Source organism: Humulus lupulus, chromosome 1 (genome assembly GCF_963169125.1).
Source record: "Humulus lupulus chromosome 1, drHumLupu1.1, whole genome shotgun sequence".
Classification (NCBI taxonomy): Eukaryota; Viridiplantae; Streptophyta; class Magnoliopsida; order Rosales; family Cannabaceae; genus Humulus; species Humulus lupulus.
The window spans coordinates 264,076,137-264,094,939 of record NC_084793.1 but is presented as its reverse complement, the minus strand read 5'-3'; the positions used below and the strand labels follow the sequence as shown (position 1 = coordinate 264,094,939).

At 40.5% G+C, this 18,803-nt stretch overlaps 1 pseudogene; it reads left to right on the top strand.

The window, feature by feature from the left end:
• Nucleotides 1-6,926: 6,926 nt before the first annotated feature.
• Nucleotides 6,927-8,324, top strand: LOC133833622 (phosphomevalonate kinase, peroxisomal-like; annotated as a pseudogene).
• Nucleotides 8,325-18,803: the final 10,479 nt, after the last annotated feature.

Genomic DNA, 18,803 nt, shown 5'->3' with positions numbered 1-18,803 from the left:
TTGACGAAAAACGCTGTCAACAATTATGTTAATTAATATTTTTTGATGCATTTTAGTGTTAATTAATTTGTATTATTTGTAAGGGTAGTAATGTTGTTGCACGTGCTCTTTTAAAAGCCTCTCGCAAATAGGTATTCTCAGGGCATGTGATTATTCTTGTGACATATATCACTTTGGGAATTATTCGCAAGAAGATTAAAGGGAAAATGCTCATTTGATACCTTGTGTCTTATCGAAATACAAACTTGGTACGCTCTGTTTACAAAAACTACATAGTTTGGTACCCTCCGTATGTTTAAATTTTAATATTCTTATATTACCCCTCATTTTAATGATTTATTTGATTTCAATTGTTTATTATTTCCAAATGATTTAAATATATTTTCATAATTTATAAAATAAAATAAATGTTTAATTAAAACTTTAAAATAATTTTAATACACAAAATAATTTTGATTAATTAAAAATTTTAAAAACTAATTAAAATCTTATTAATTAACATTAAATAAACCTAAATTTTAATTTAATTAACAAATCACTCAAACTTTGAAACAAAAAAACGTGGGTGAGATTGGGAGAGTGGAGAACTGAGATGGTGAGGGTGAGATTGGTTGAAATATGAGTTTTTTTCATCAATTAAATTATAATTTATAGTTATTAAAGTTAATTAATAAGATTTTAATTAGTTTTTTTAATTTTTTAATTAATTCAATTTATTTTAAAAATAATTTTGTTTATTAAAATTATTTTCAAGTTTTAATTAAACATTTATTTTATTTTATAAATTATGAAAATATATTTAAATCATTTTGTTGACGCGGTTTTTCGCCAATAGTAGATTTAGAAATCTAATAAGGATATTAGTGCTTATTTGTAAACCGTAATGAGCTTATAAGAACCCTTTCGGACACACACAATTTTACGCCGTATAGTGGTTAGAATCCACCTAGTCCACGAGACAATATTATTGCTTTTCTCTAATAATTTCTGCAGAGTTTCAGTAATACAAAAATGTCGTCCCCTTCCCTATCCATTATCCCTTATATTTATAGTGAATTTTCCGGATAGGTTTAGGTAACCATGTGCACTAATATGGTATACATTTAATACAAATTATTCTAATTAACATTGGGATACGAATGCATAATAGAATAGACTATATTGCTTCTATCTAGGATAATAAATGATAAATATGCAATACAGCCTGGGCATTAATAAGCGTATAAAGATCTTCCAAGTGTCTCAGGATCCTTCAGTATTTGTTCTGACCAGGTTTCCACGAGCTGAATATCTTCATCGAGCTGGTGATCAAAGACTATTCGAACCTTAGCTTGGAATAACTTCAGAGCCCCCAAAGGGGGATCTGGCCTGTAACGACCCAAAATCACTAATAAGGCTTAAGGGCCTTGATTAGTGTGCCGGGAGGGTACGATTGGTTTATGTGTGAATTAAATAGTTTAATGCACGATCTTGTGATAAGTATGTTTGTATGGTTATATGAATATACATGTGAAATGCATGTCTACGAGTATTAGTATGCATGTAGGCCCCGTTTAGTTTAAAGGGGTATATTTGTAAATTTAGCCGTTGAGGGCGTAAATGTGATTATATGTTATAATTATGAGGACCACATTATTATGTGGGTAAATCTGCAGCATGCGAATTGAGGCAATCCTAGGGAGCTTGTTAGCGGGAAAGTCACAACGGGACCTAATACTTGACTTGGGGTAAGTCAAAGGGTATTTTGGGTATTAGATGGTTATTTGGGTTACTGGGTTATAGAATTAAATAATTGGAGATATATTTGAGGTTAGGAAGCTTAGGTGGGAATACTGGGGAATTTTACCATTTTTCCCTCGGGGACGTTTTCGGTACCCCGAGCCTCGGGATTGACTTAATTGCTTAAGGATAGACTAAGTAAGATATAGAACACGGTGGAACAAAAGCCAAACCGACCTTCCCTCCTCTTCTCTTTCTCTCTCAAAGGAAACCACAAGGAACCATGAAGAACTTGGCTGGAATTCAGAGAATTGGAGCTATGTTATAGGAGATTAGCTAAGGATTCAATCAAGTGTTAAGGTAAGCCATAAGTTTTATGCATGGTGGTTAAATTATGTGATTATGGCTGACTTTTAAAGTGCTTATGGGTTTTGGCATTAAAGGTTGAATTTGGGCAGATTGCTTGGGAGTTAGCTCAATGAGTGTTTGGAGGATTGATTCTTCAGTGAAGGTAAGCTCCAATTTATGATATAGTGTTTTGAATTTTGGGTTTTCTGACTGGTTTTGGTGTTCTTGAGTGTGTGATTTTCAGAAATTAAAATGGTGTTTTGATGAGTTTTTAGATTAGGTTTCTGCTGGCTTATGCTACTAAAATCATGCTAGAATGTTGGTGGTAATTGGAGTATATTATTGGGATGGTTATGGGTGGTTTTGAGTGAGGTTTGGGTGTTAAAAATGGTGGCTTTTCTAGGTTCTAAGGGGTCGGGCCACGACATAGTTCTTGGTGTGCCATGACCCGCTGATGTTGATGAGTGCTGGAGATGGAGGGCGGGCCGCGGCATGGGGTATGTAGGGCCACGACCCGTGTCAGTTTTTGGGCGAGGCTGAGCCTCTGGTTGGGGTCATGCCATGACATGGGGGGCTTGAGCCGCGACCGTTAAGGTCATTTGTGGCCTTTTGGAGTTTTTAAGCGCGGGAACATAACCTAGGGTGCTCGAGATCGATTCTACTACAGTGTTTGGTGGAATTCGATGTCACGGAGGCTAGAACCTTATCCGGAAACCATTTTACAATTATTAATGGTATCCCTTATCTTGGTTGTGACAAGGTACTAAGCTAGGGCTCAGGAAATGGATCGTGCTCAAGAGGCGTCTCTCGTAATCAGTATACTTGGAAATTAAAGGTAAGAAAACTACACCCGGTTGTGGATTTATAATGGGACTAAGGGTTCCCTGTTTTGTATGCTTTATAAGGGATGGCATTATGCCATGTGAATAATAAACAAATGACCTAAGAGTGCCGGAGTTTACATTGGCGCACAGGGTGCGGCTTAGCCACTGGTAGCTGAGGACAACTTATTATGCACTGAGCTCGGTTTAAGTGGACCAAAGTTAGTGGGGTGAACAGAGGGTGCGACCTAAGGGCGTCGACCCTAATTATCATTTGATTTGATTATTATTATTGGTTGATGAATTTGTCATGTTGAATAGCTTAGTGTTGGCTTGTTAGTTTTCTGGTTATGTCTATGAACTATGTGATTAATGTGGTATGCTAAGTGTAAGAACATGCCTTAAGAGTTATCTAATTGTTATCATTTTTTGTGATAAGATGTCATGTTTTCTTGCTGGGCCATGGCTCACGGGTGCTACGTGGTGCATGTAAAGGCAAGGGTAAGCTTGATCAGCCCTGAATCGGAGAGCTCTGAAGGCAGAATGTACATGATCCACTACAACAATATTGAGTATATATTACATTAAAGAATAGCATATTTTTAAAAGTGCTATTATTAATGGGGATTAAAAAACACGGAACTGATGAATAGTGGGGATTACATTAAAGAATAGCATATTTTAGGCGGCAAATGAAACACTTTTTGCCGCCTGAAATTGACAAAAGAGAACAGCAAATTGACAAAGGAGAACAGCGTGCCTCTCCCTCTCTCAAATCCCTAATCTCTACCAGTGCCTCTCCCTCTCTCAAATCCCTAATCTCTACCAGCGTGGAGTAATCTCTACCAGCCTTTCTCTCATTACATTCAGTCTCAGTGCATTCAGTCTCAAATCCCTAATCCCTAATCCCTAATCTCTCAGTGCATTCAGTCTTTCTCTCATTCGCTCTCCCTTGCTCTTTCTCTCATTCGCTCTCTCACATTCTCTCGGCTTTCTAGCCCTCGCGCCGTTGAACCACACCACAACCACACCCCTGCTGAAGCCTCCCTCACGCCGGTACTCACGCAACTGAAGCACACCACGACCACGACCACGCCCGTGCTGTAGTCGTTGAGTCTCTCGTCCCCCCCTCTCTGTTTATCTCTCCCGCTGGCTTTGAGCAAGAACTGGAGACCTCCGTTTGTCTCTGTGAGGTATAATTTGTTTTTTTTTTTTTCAGATTTCAATTTAATATCAAAAAACCATTTTGAATATTATCAATATATATATGCTTGTGTTGGAATAATTTTTTCGATTGGCATTTGGAATTTGATGTGATTTTATGCATAGATTATATATTTATCAAGTATTCACAATCCAGATTGATGTTTTGATACAATGATTCACAAATTTGCAGGCCCTTCCAATTTACTTGGATAAAATGTTCAGTCAGTATGTGGCTATAATTCTCTCTGTGACTTTTGTTCTATTTTTTGGAGAGGTATTTTATTTTTGTTCCATTAACTTTCATGCTTGGTTTAACAGTAAAGTGTCAATATTTTTGTTGGCTTATTATGATGGAAACTTGATATTCATTTTTCTAAATCAGGTTATCCCTCAAGCTATATGCACTAGATATGGACTTGTAGTAGGTTCCAACTTTGTTTGGCTTGTTCGGATTTTGATGATAATTTGCTACCCAATTTCATACCCAATTGGAAAGGTACAATCTCCAATGGAAAGTTGATGTTTAAACATTTAAATGTGAACTTGGAATTTGCATTTATCAACCCTCTAATCTATACTATTTTAAACTGGTGTTTTAGTCATTAAATTTAAGTATTTTTTCAGTGATTAAAAATAAATTATAAATGTAAAGCAAAATTGTGGAATCTGGTTGCAAAATGATGGATTCTTAATGATATCAGATTATAAGGGATTTATATCTATTTTTTGCCTTGAGATATACACAATGCAGATTTTGGATTGGGTATTAGGACATAATGAAGCTTTATTTAGGTGAGCTCAGTTAAAAGTCCTTGTCTCCATCACAGCCAAGAGGTAAAGTAAAGCTGTTGAGGATAATTAATATGCTCTTTAACTTAAGGAATAGCTTTACAAGTTGAAAATACGAATTATTGCTATCATCTACCACAGATATATCTTGGCATTAGTTCTGATTTCCTTATCTTGTCATAATAGGCCGGCAAGGGTGGTGAGCTTACACATGACGAGACAACAATTATAAGTGGGGCACTAGATTTAACTGAGAAGGTAAGGTCTTAACAGAAATATCATTATTCCTTACATTCATTTCCTTCTAAGTTGCATGTATGCCAGTGATAGTATTATATCCAACTATTATATGAGGTGGACGTAAATCCTGGTGAATATGAAAGTTTATTTTACTTCTTCTACTTCTCTCTCTCTCTGAGTCTTTAGAACTATACCAAAGAGGCTAAAACTTATTTTTTTTAATTGTAATTTCATTTTGAAGTATAGCTATTTGAAACTCTGTGCTCATGCTAAATCTTTCTCTCTCTCGAGCTCGCTTATTCAATATTCTGTTTTAAAGTTGTTTGGATTTTTTTACTTTACTCCCTAGTCATCTTATCTTTTGGTTTAAAGAGCATTCTGAAACTTTTCTTGTCATTATAGTTTCATTTTGATGTATAATGATTTCACTCTTTATGCTCATACTGAAATTGTAACTTGAATATGATAGTAAGCTTGCAATAATGTGTCATGATTAGAAAATCAGCATCTTCCTTTCTTTCTATTATTAATTTTTTTTTAAATCTTAAAAAACAGACAACTGAGGAGGCTATGACACCCATTGAATCAACGTTTTCCTTAGACGTCAATTCAAAGTTGGACTGGTGAGTTTTGGTCATGAATTCATTGTTCTTTCTTTCTGTCAATTGGATTTTACTGGTTTTCACAATTTTTGCTTACATGCTGTTTTTAGCTGATTTTCAAAGATTCAGTCACTCGACCTTAGAAACTATTTTTTTATAAAAGAAGAAAATATAGAAAGTTTTGTTGTTGTTGTAGTGATAGATTGTGTTAAAAGAAGGATATTTTAGCTGTGATATCAGTCCTAGGCTCCTAGCATATCATCTTAGGAACACTATCCCAATTAGTTGCTGGCTTGTCAATAGTTCTGTCACCTTTTTACACAAAGTTTCACTGAGGATAGTTTGTACATTTTATTTTTATTTTCGCATACAGTGCTCTGGCATATCATAATGGCGTGACCCATGTTTTACTGAAACATGTCTTATGCTGCAATTGAAATGTTAGGAATGTTTGAATCACATGACAGCTCAATGTGTTTTCTTGTCGTACAGTTATTTTCTGTTTTCTTAGCAGAAGTTTGTTGCAAAATAAAATTATATTTTTTTACTTTATTTCTCATTTTTCTCCTCCTTTTATTCAATAACACAGGGAGGCTATGGGAAAAGTTCTTGCTCAGGGGCATAGTCGAGTTCCTGTCTATTATGGGAAAAGTTATTTGCTAAATCAATTTTTTTTTTTAAAAAAAAAATCTAGACATGGCTATATATCTCATTGCCATCTCACTGGTTATACGATCACAGAGAAAACTGGCTCTGGTTCAAAGATGTCAACTTTGAATGATCATCCCCCACTCTGCTTTGTTACTAAGTGCCGCTAATAGAATTATCATTCAACTAGCATTAAATTGTTAATTAAATCATGAAGATCTCACTCACTATATCATGATTAAAAATTCAGGGAGTCGGGGAACCCTTTTGTGGAGCAAGCAGTGCAGTACTTTGTGGCAGCTGCATATGCTACAGCTGACAAGGACAGGAAGGAAGTGTTACAAAAACTACTACTGCAAGGTAATTTTTACTTTCTCCCCCCCCCCCCCCCCCATAGCTTACCTTTATACCAACTGGAAGGTTATGAGAACACCAAGATTCTGATATTTCATCTTGATTTTTCATGAAGGTCTTGATATCACCATTTTAGGTAGCAATGACTTTTATTCATATCGGAATCACGTAATTACCTTTTCAGTGTTCTATATATTACATGGTTTTCTTCCTGTCAGTGCTTGGTATGGTTAATGAACATGTTTTCTTGATATTGTCAAATCCATAATTTACAAAATCATCGGATATAACCTTTGAGCACATTTCAACATGCTGCTAAAATTTATTAGGGTGCTTTTTCTCTAAATTATTTTATGAATCTAATTGAAGATGTTAATGAGGCTTGTTGGTTGTAGATTGAAGCACGTGGACTCCCTTTGTTGCCTGAATCATTGGCTGCTCTTCCTCCTTTTGCATCAATTACTTTCAATTCTGGGGAATCCAGCGGAGAAAATAGCAAGCCAGAAGTTGCAAAAACTGGATTGGGTTCATCTGCTGCTATGACATCTTCGGTGGTTGCTGCTTTGCTTCATTACCTGGGAGTTGTTGATCTTGCTCACGTGAAGGGCACTGTAGATCTGGATGTGGTGCATATTATAGCTCAAACTGCTCATTGCATTGAACAGGGGAAAGTTGGCAGTGGATTTGATGTTAGCTCTGCAGTTTATGGTAGCCATCGTTATGTCCGTTTTTCACCAGAAGTAATCTCTTCTGCTCAGGTCTTTATCTTGTCTCCTCTTTCCACAAACAAACCTGTTGCTGCTCGTTAATTTCATAAGGGAATATGTCATTGTTACAAATTTTTTGTTCTAACAAACATTTATATGAAAAGATACAGAATTTAAAATGCAATTTCATCCTTTTAGAATAACAAACATCACATGTAAATTTCTAGTTCTTATATTGCAGGTTGCCATAAAAGGTGCTCCCCTGGGAGAAATGGTTATCGAAATTTTAAAAGGAAAATGGGACCATGAGAGGACAAAGCTATCCTTGCCACCATTAATGAATCTTGTAAGCATGCGTTTTATACTATCCACTTGTTGCTATTTGAGGTGTATTTAATCTATTAATATTAATTTTCAGTTTGCCCATGATGATGTACTACTTTTTTAACTCTCTAAATCAGTCTTATTAGTTGGAACCGTTACTCATGTTTATCTAATTGATTGCTGTAAATGGATTTTGGTTGCATTTTGGATCCTGTGATTTTGGTTTATAGCATTGATGTGCACCTTTGAAAGCTTTTTGCTAAAAATAGATGCAACTCTTGTGAGTCTTGTCCCTTAAGTGATTGGTGCTTTTACAGTTACTTGGAGAACCAGGAACTGGAGGATCATCTACACCATCAATGGTAGGTGCTGTTAAAAAATGGCAGAAGTCTAACCCCGAAAAATCACAGGAAACATGGACAAAGTTGTCAGAGGCTAATTCTGCACTTGAAACACAGTTAAATACATTATGTAAATTAGCAGAAGAACACTGAGATAAATATAAGAAACTAATTAACAGTTGCGGCTCACTTAAACCTGAAAAGGTATGAATCGAGCTGCTCTTTTTTCTTTTCTTTTCTTGTCTTTTTTTTTTATTTGAAACAGAACTGAAAATATTGATAGAAATCAATTTTATAGCTGAAATTCCCACTGGCTTAAACTTTTCTGGGGAAATCATTTGGATGTGTGTTTTAGTTTTGATTGTGGTACTTGTATTCTGCCTTTACCTTGACCATCTTTATCGGCTTTAATGTTATTCTGAACGTCTGCAAATAAATATTTGGTTTTCTTGATGATCTTTATTCTAATTCCATTTGTTTATGCTACCAGGATTTTTAGGATGATCTTTATTCTTGATGATCTGAGTAATTTTTAGGATGTTCTAGGCGTCTACAGTTTACTAGGCTTTGAAAGTGCTTATAAATGAATGATTGTTTGTAGGGTCTACTTTTGTTTACAAAAAGTAACTTTTTTTCTTTGGTTGTCTTTCCAAATATAAATTCCCATTATGACATTGCATATTATATAAAGGCAGATGCATAGAACTTTTAAAGAGCAGTCACTATGAATTAAGTGTGGTGCGATTATTATTTGGTTGTTATGCTAGTCACTTGTCCCTCCTTAGTGACTCTCATTGTCTATTTTGCCATTTCTGTCCTATTTTTTCTTAAGTTTTCTTAGTTCTTTCTGCACTGATGTTGTTCTATTTTGATGTATTTATTTCATGTATAGGTATTATATATATACAAGGATATATGTACATCTGTTTGTGTCTCCAGATTTAGTTCTTTCCCTCTCACCCACGATCTCATTCTCTCTCTTTCTTTCTCTGTTGTTGCAGATGTTAGCATGGAGGTGGGACTGTGGGGATGGTGTTGTAACAGTGGGGACTTCAATGCGACTAGGGTACTGTTGCCGTGAAGAAAATGGTTTATTTTGATTACATCCCCACTTATCTAAAAGGGTAATGACGATTTTTTATTCTTAGGAATCATCTTTGATTATTTTTTATAATAATTATTATATATTAAAATAACTCATGAGTTTGAAGAAAAATAATACAGTTTTGGTTTTTTCTTCTGTTTATCTGGATTTATGGCTTGATAGAGATGATAATGGGTTTTAAGTCTCAAATACAGTAGTTTTAAGGAAAAACTGAAGTTTAGGTTTATATTTTTGCATTGAATAGTATTTTTATTTTTTTCTATGAAGTTTCAGGAAAGATAAATACAACATTTAAATTTGTGATTAACTTATTTAGTTCTAGTTGGCCAAATTCTTAGAAAATTTACAGTTAATGTAAGATGTTAATGATGTTGGGTATTATGGTCTTGCAGCTAAGCTTCTATGGAGGGGTGCTGAGTGTTGGAATGAGTGTTTAAAGCTTTTGGGCGTTGCTGAAGCAGCAGAAGCATCAATGGATTCTGACCAGTTAAGCTCTGGAATTTCAGATTTTGATACTCACTTTCAAGGCCTCAGAGTTCAGAAAAGGTCTCTTTCTCTCTCTATATATATATTTATATAACTGCAGTTGTCTCAGCTTATTTCTATATTCTATTCCATATTTTTCATTTGTGAAATGTTCTGTTTTAACTAGTGTGAAGTATATGGTTGTTAGGTATGCATTTAACTGGCCTTGATTGTTTTCCTTTACTATTCCATTTATCAATTCAAGTTTTGCATCCCTATTCTGTCATCAAAAGCTTTATTCAGCTGTTGTGTATTCATGACAGACTTCTATGATATTTCTATGGTATGTGATATCGCATTGATTGTTAGAGATCTCGCTAGTTTATATTAATACTTTGTATTTTCTTGATTTATCTCTTAGTGATGATGACGACTCTGAGAATGAGTCGGCACTTGAAATTCAGCCATACTTGATGGAAGAAAAATGTAAGACTGCAATTCCTTTGTTAATAATGCTGTATTGTTTTTTTTTACTCCCCTCATTGAAGTGCTCATGCTTTTTGATATTTTTTTTCCCTGGAGTTTTAATGATTTCTCATCTCCTTCTTCTTTTTTATTGTTTAAGTCAGATTTGGACTTTCTATTTTCTAATTTTTGGGTCATCATCTGTAGTGTCGAAGCACTTGATAATCACTTGACTGCTATCCAAAGGGACCATGAACTCAGGTCCCAGATAGAAGAAAGGAAAATAAGAAGTGATGCGGCTTATGAAGGGGCCAAAAGAAAAGAGAAAGCTCTCCTGGAAGAAAATGTATCTTGTAATTTTTTGTTTTTCATTTTTGAAGTAAAAAATGTTCAAGATTATAATACTTTATTATGTTATGCTTTCAAACTTAAGTTAGAACTAAGATCTCATGAAATACACACATTCAGAGTTTGAATTAGTTATTGTTTAATGTAATACTTATGGTTTATCAATCTATTGAGAATTATATTTTATGATTAATTTTGATTTTTTTTTTTATCAAAATACAATAATGAAAATTTTTTAATTAAAAAAAAACTTATAAGTACCATTATCACAATAAAAAACCTTAATATGTTATGATTTAGAAACATATTATAACCGTAAAAAATCGTTATGGTTTATATAATATAACAAACTAAAAATGTTATCAAAATAATCAAATGTAACAGTTGAAAAGTGTTATGAAAAAAGTACAAGATTAAACTTTAAATTTATAATTAAAAACTCTATCTAAATGTTATTATTTCAATTTTATAGCATCTAAAAATGTGTTATTGAATAGTTTAAGATAACACCGAACATAACATTCAAAAACTGTTATAGAAAAGACTGGACTTTTAATAACAGGGGCTATGTTAGCATTTTCAGAAGTGCTATCAATAGTCATTGTTAGCAGTTTTTAAGTGTTATGAATACTGTTTTTTCTTGTAGTGATCAGCTGCTCGGCCACCACAATTGAGGAGGAGAAAGGAACAGGAGGGCCATAAATATCTGTTTTGCCCTTAGAGTGGCTAGTGGTTGTTTGTACTCTGGAAATTTTGTAAACTGATTTTCAAATACTGTTTCTTTTGGGATCCCTTGTTCAAAATGTTTAATTATACGAAATATATCTTTTGTGACCAAAACCTTTTAACCCTAGTTCATTAATGGTTTTATAGACACGTTTTTAACTAAATGACTTGATTAGCAAGTCCTGCACCTTTATAAATACACAGTGTAGCGGTCTTGGCTATCCAGGGCGTTACAACTTGGTATCAAAGCGTCCTAGGTTTAAAGGTTCCTGAAGACTGGCTGGACATGTACATTCGCTGCTAGAGACAAGCTCGATTCAGGGTTTGGTAATGTGTATATGTGCTTATATGCTTGTATGCTTGGAAAGAATTATGATTGTTGTTATCTGTTGGATTAATAGGAAGCATGAGATACTGATAGGGCCTGGCCCTTGACTGTTGTGTGATAATGTTGAGGCATGCTTATTAGCATTGCTGTGCATGTAAATGAATATCTGAAGGATTAATTGCATATTGTGTATGGATGGATGTCTATATCTTAACTGTTGTGTGATGATGTTGGGGCATGCTTATTAGCAATGTCGGTGCATGTGGATAAATGCCTATATCTTGATTGTTTGTGATTGATTATGTTCCATTGGTGGATTTTGGAGAAGCTTTTACCCTGCATCATGGTCTGATTGTCGAGTCATTGATTGCAGATTGACTTGGATAGCTATGCGTCCAAGAAAATCTACGCGACTAGCCGGCACTAGGTTTGGGACCGGAGGTAATGACCAGGGCCAGATTCCTCCGCCCGCTCCTGAGAACTGGCAGCAGATCATGGCAGAGATGCAAGCGCGACTTCAGAGCCAAGATGAACAGATTCGTCTTCTACGACATCAGGCTCCAGCAGGGAGTGCTGCACCTATTGTGCCACCTGTAGTGGCACCAGTTATTCAGCCAGTAATGGTTGGGAATAGATGGGAGCCATTGTATGAGCGGTTCTGGAAGCAGCATCCCCCAACTTTTGAGGGAGGACCTGACCCACTGAAGGTCGAACAGTGGATGACTATGATTACTACTATCCTGGACTTCATGAGGATAGAGGGATACGACAAAGTAGCCTGTGCCACATATATGTTGAGAGAGGATGCCCGCATCTGGTGGGAAGTGGCATCACAGACCAGGGATGTCACTGCTTTGAGTTGGGATGGATTCAAGGACTTGTTTAGTCAGAAATACTACAATATTGCAATCAGGGCAGCGAAAGTTAATGAGTTTGTGGGGTTGGTGCAGGGCAATATGACAGTTACTGAGTATGCCCTAAAATTCAATAGACTTGCAAAATTTCCACCAGATCTTGTGCCTATAGATGCAGCTAGGCAAGATTCGAGGGCTTAATGCTATGATACCCCAGGATGTGAGGATTACAACAGTTGGGGGAATAACTTATGCCCAGGTTGTTGAGAAGGCTCTTACCGTTGAGGAAGCGGAGAATAAGATTTGGAAGGAAAGTGCAGCGAGGCGTGAGGGTCGCAGAATGGTGCCTCCTTATTCTGGGTCAAGTAGGGGCGGAGGCCCCAGTGATGTGAAGAGGAAAACCCCTGACACTTTGACCATTGCAAGTCCTGATAGGAGGGGTCGGGGTGGTCAGGGTGGCCGTCAGGGTAGTAATGAGGCATGGAGGAGTTATCCGGTGTGCCTGAGGTGCAGAAGACACCATCAGGGCGAATGTCGGGTGAAGGTCTGCTATGTGTACAGAATAGTGGGGCATCTCAAGAAGGATTGCCCAACAGTGAAGAAAGGGGAAGCAGGAAAGGTGGACAACTTGACTCCAGCTCGAGTGTTTACTTTGACACAGGCAGAGGCCGAGTGGGAGGTGCCCAATCTGACAGATATTATGTACTTCTTTTGCCTCAAGGCCAGTCTCGACTAGAAGGGGCGAGGTGACGACTTTTACTACCTCACTCGCTTCCCTAATTCAGCATCTATCATCGACCTCCCTAGCCACACAAATGACTATAAAGACCAGTTCTTTATGTCAAATGGGTTCAAGAACTGTGAGCACCGATACTTCAACCCCCTTTGTAAGGCCTCTAACTTTATGAATTCAGTACGTGAACTCTCTTATCACTTTCACTTTTTTTTGCTTAAGTATTCTAATTGAGTTCCCTCCTTGTGAAGCTATATTAGCGAGGACAGAGCAGTCTGAGACCCTTGGGGGTCAGTACGAGACACTGTCTAGTCTTCCTTCGAAGGAGAAGGACTGTCGTTAGGTTGTGAACGATGCTACCATGGTGGCCTACAACCTGATCAGCAAGGGCCAGATGCTGGCTCTTAGGACCCGAGGTCATCTTCCTGTTATTCTCGAGCGCCTCTCTCCTCAAGGAGTCTTGCCTACCATTGAAGACATCGATGAGGAAGAAGACGTGGCACCACTGGTGTGCAAAAGGTGAGCTCCTGAAGATGATCAGGGGCCTGATCCAGATCGAGCTGTGTCCGGGCCAGCAGTCGGCCCCTCTGGCCAAGGTAACCCATATAGAGAATTAGATCGGGTTGTTGCCAGTTTTAGGCTAGTTCTCTTCAACCCCAACCAGGTCGTTAGTCGCCATCCTACCGACCCAGACCTATACATAACACTCCTTCAATGTGTGGATCATTTGGTGGTACGTTATGACCATAGCTACCCCAAAGGTACCATTGTTGTTAACAACACTCTCCATTTTAGGTCCTCCAATTTTTAGGAGTATGGGACAAACCGTAGGACCTGGCCTTCCTTGCATTAAGGTGTATACGCCCCTGGTTTTAGGCAGTATTTAGACGAGTCCAGCTCAGAGGAAGAACCTAAACCCCCTAGGACTCAGGGTGTAGTAATTTTAGACTCTCCCCCACCTCTAGTAATCCAGGAGTTAGAGGTTATACCTAGCCCAGTCCATAACCCTGAGCTGATCATAGTAGACTCCTCCCCAGCTCAGAGGGTAGGGTTCCTGTTCTTGTTTTTATATTACTTTGACTAATTATCCTTTGTATCTGATTCTTGTGCTCGTTCATTTTCAGGTGAAGAGATGGAGCTGCCAAATGCCTCAGGTTTAAGAGGTGCCTTTAAGGATGGAGAGGCCAGAGCTGGTCTTGTGGTGAAGAGGTCCAGACTGAAAAAGAAACACACTCCCAAGACTGGGACTTCGACCGAGTCTCTAGTTGTTGACGATGAGAACTCGTCAACTAAGTTAAGTCGGAAAAATCACAGAGCTAAGATTATGCAAAGAAAAACTCTCAGAATCTAAGTATCAACTCTAAGAACAATTGTAACAGAACAATGGTGAAATCAATTTTCATTCATTAAGATGCACTTGCTACAGTAAATTTTCCAACCCCCCTTCAGGTGGAGTTAGAGTCCATTTTATAGTGGGCTCTAATGGCCCTGGGTACATGGTGGTCCAGGGGACCAGATGGTACACGAGTACACTAAGAGGAGAGTGGTTCCAGGGGTAGTGGTGCGGCTCTGGTACATGGTCAGAGTTCGTGGGAGCACCTCAACTTTTGTACCCGGTCATGACTCCACTACTTACCTTGTACGGGTGTCAGAGACGTGGTGGGGTGTAGCCACACCTTGTACTATTCCCAACCGCCACTATTTGTCGGGTACAGGTGTCAGGCCTGTCCCATGATCCTTGCAGGCATGTACGTACCCCTTTAGAGGTACCTTGTTCGTATTCTTTTTGTCTCTTGTGGGCCACCTCAAATATTGGCATCACGCATGCGGGTCCTTTGGGCGAGACCCATTGGGGCGAGGTCACCATATATGCGTAACCCTTCGGACGAGGCCATCACGAGATGCCCTCCGCGAGGCTGCTGGGCGCGCCAAGACATTGCACGCGAGACGGTGTGTGCGGCCTAGGCATGGCCTCGCGTGGACGTGCTGAGAGCGAGGCGTGCCTTTCGCGCTTGGGGCGTGTCCGAGCGAGGGGGGCCTCGCGCCTGGGCGTGTCCGAGTGAGTGAGGCCTCGCGCCTTGGCGTGTCCGAGCGAGGTGGGCCTCGCGCCTAGGTGTGTCCGAGCGAGGCGGGCCTTGCGCCTAGGCATGTCCAAGCGATGCGAGGCCTCGCGCCTAGGCATGGCCGAGCAGGTCATACGGGCCCCCCACAAGATGCCGAGATTGTGGCAGGGCCTCGCGGGGGCGTGCTGAGAGCAAGGCAGGGCCTCGCGTGACCCCTCGGATTTCTTGGTGCGTCTTTACTAAGTCTTCCTATGAGACACGAGCCGAGGGAAAGGTATCAGGTGGCTCGGATCGCTTGAGGCTACATGAGGACAGACCCCCATATTTTCCCTTGGTGGAATTGGAGCATCCACACTTGCCCCCCAGTCTAGGAGAGGACCTTTAGGTGCTCTTGTAGACTATTCTCCTTGATACTTATAAATAGGCCTTCATGCAAGGCTTAATATTTTCACCTTACTCCGTTGGTTTAGTGGTTTTGAGAATCCTTCCTCTTTCAAGAGGTAAGGGGTTCAATCCCCCACATCCTCATTTTCGCCATAGTTTCCCTCTTTTTTTTTTTTTTTTACATATGAGCTAATTTTTTGGTATGTCTATTTGGAGGCTAACACATCCTTTTTGTCTATTTTTGCAGACGCGTATTTTTGACCATTTGGTACTTTTGGCCCTCGACCTCTTTTTGACCTCGACAGCGCTCCATTTCACCTGCTTGAGGTATATTCTCTTTTTCCCTCACATTCATTGGGTCCAAATTAGCATTACTCGGGATGGGGTACCTTGGCCTGAGCTTGCAGTGAGTTTGCCCATTTGCATGCCCCTTTTTTTTATGCCCCGTAGCGAATCATCTAGGGCGTTTGCATCTAGAGGTTCTAAGCTCATTCCTTTGTGTTTTGTAGCCATCCCCTCATTTACACGTGAACCCCTTTTTGGCTTTTGGAACGAGGCCTCATGGCTAGTGATGGTCCGTTCGACACACCTCTGGGGGTTGAGTTTATTGACCTGTCCTCAAACTCAGAGTCCCTTGAGGAAAACCCTTACCAGAACTATAACTCCTTAAGGCAGGCCCGTACCCGCCATCTTGAGCACATGGCTGAACTTAGGCGTAAAATTTGGGTGGTGGAGAGCGAAATTGACTCGGTGTCGAGAGGAGACGAGCACCTTTCCCCCCAGACCTTAGTGACCATGTAGCGAGCCTTAGGGTGACCCTTTTAGAGTTGTAGAGGGAGTTGGAGTTTATGGAGGGACACCTTCCGCCTGAGCCCTCCAGCCCATCCTCGCCTGATGACTGTCATGGGGCTGCTTCTGCTTCTCCTCAGCCCTTAGTCTCGGTTTTTCCTTGCCTAGCACTTCCGCATTCGCTCCCCCGATGGAAGACTCTTGCTAGGAAGAAAAAATGGAGGGTCAAGTGTTCTGTCTCTTTCTTACCTTTTTCTTTTGGTTTTGCAGATATGCCGAGGGCACGACGACAGGTAGCCTCCCATGAACCAGACGATGCTCCTTTACTGGCCTCCGAACTGGTGTCGCATGTGTCCGAGAATAGACTAAGGGAAATTGTGCATCAATATCGTGTTCCTCCGGAGTACGCTCTATACACTCCTTTGGAGACATGCCGGGCCAACTGCCCCAAGACCGGCTATGTGGCCCTTAGCGAGCACATCCTGAAAGTGGGTGGTACCATCCCGCTACACCCATTCTTTTTTGCGGTCCTCAACTACTTCGACCTAGCACCACTTCAGCTGGCACCCAATGGCTGGCTGACTTTGAGCTGCCTTTTCGTTGCGTTTATGAAACTGTTTAAACGCGGTCCTACAGCGACAGAGGTGCATTTCCTCTACAACCTCATGCTTACTCCCAAGTCAAAGGGATTTTACTATTTTCAAAAAGCCAACAATGAGGCCTCTTTGATAGAGGGCTCGGTGTCCAACCCGGGGTCCTAGAAGCAGGACTTTTTCTTCGTGGAAGGCCCCCTCTTTGTCCGCGGGGACTTCCGGGCCACTCCCAGTAAGTACCCTAAGCATCACTTTCTCTCTTTTACTTTCTTGCAACTTATTGTTTCATGACTTACGTTCATATCGACCATGGCATGTATTATGCAGAGAAATTTTCCAAACCCACACCTGTCAGGACGGAAGCGAGAGATCTGAGGCAGTTCCTCAGCGCTAACCCTGATAAGAAAAAGGCGGTGTACTTATTCACCGTGAAGAATCTGAACCGCCATAAATTGTCCCCTGTCTCGGACCCCAAGTTGCTGTGGACCATCTCTGGGTCCAAGAAGATGAAGGGGGTATTGGCCGAGCCTTGCTCAGATGACGATGAGGCTGAGGAAGAGCCGGAGGAAGCCCCCCTTGACCGCGGGGGATCTCACCAGCTGCCTCCATCTCCTGGGGGATGCCCCCCCTGTGCCTCTTATGATTCGGACATAGCCCCTCATTTTCAAGACCAGTAGGTCGTTCCGGGGTGTTTTGTTTGCCCTGATCCTGAGGGCTACGACGCCTTCACTCAGGCTCCTCTCGACCCTGGACCATCAGGGACTTATTTCGCCGACCTTCCGGAGCCTCCCACTGATCTACCAGGGCCTCAGTTTTCCACTTTCACCGCGCCCCCTCCCGTTTTGGCGAGCGGGTCATCTGTCCTCACCCAGCCAAGTGCCCCTGGTGCTGATGGGGAGCCCTGGGTGACTTGGATGGCGACGTCTTACGGGCAGTGATACATCCAACTTGCATCGGGCCTCCCCGTATCTGACTGGAACGGTCTCGGGAACGTTGCCCAGTCGGACCTTGGGGAAACCCTAAGGCGCACCATGGCTTGGGTGAGTTCCTGCACCTTGCGTTGGCCCTATTATGTATAGATGTACTTGCATTTTTTTTTGTTACTTATTGTTGATGTTGTTAAATTTCTTGTGCAGACCTATATCGTGGCTCTGCGATTTACCGACTCGTCTAGTAACCTCTCCGCGTCTACTACTGAGAGGGACTTCCTTACGGCCCGAGTCCAGGAGCTCAAGAAAGAGCTTGAGGAAACCCAGTCTGAGCTAAAGAAGGTTCGGACCAAACTTGCCACCTTGTCGAGAAGGAAGCTGAAGGCGGTTGCCAAGGCCACGAAGCTGAAGGACCAAGTTACCAGCCTGAAGAGCGAACTCCGGGCGACCAAGGCTATCGCGGCCGTGTCGTAGGAGAGGGTTACTTATTTAGAGGCCGAAGGAGTCTATCGGGGTCGAACTCCAGACTGCAAAGGCCGAAGTCGAGGCTACCAGTATCGAACTCCAGGCTGTTAAGGCCAATGTCACCACGTTGCAGGAGAGAAATGCTTCCTTGGAGGCGGAGAAGACTGTCATTGAGTACAGGTCCATAGACCGCGCCCTTTACAGTGTGTGGAGGCAGGATCCTAATTTTGATTTCTCTTCTTTCGGTGAGCACGCCATCGCTCGAGCGGCCGTGTGGAGCGTCCGCGGCAGGAGGCCCTGAAGTTGTTATTTCATAACTTTTGTCAGCTAGCCCGCCATGGGTGTACGCTCTTTTTTGAGACTTTGTAATATCATTATCATTACTGTTTTTCTTTTGTAAATCTTGTCATGTCTTCAAGACTCCCTTTTTTAATGTATATATACATATGTGGTTATT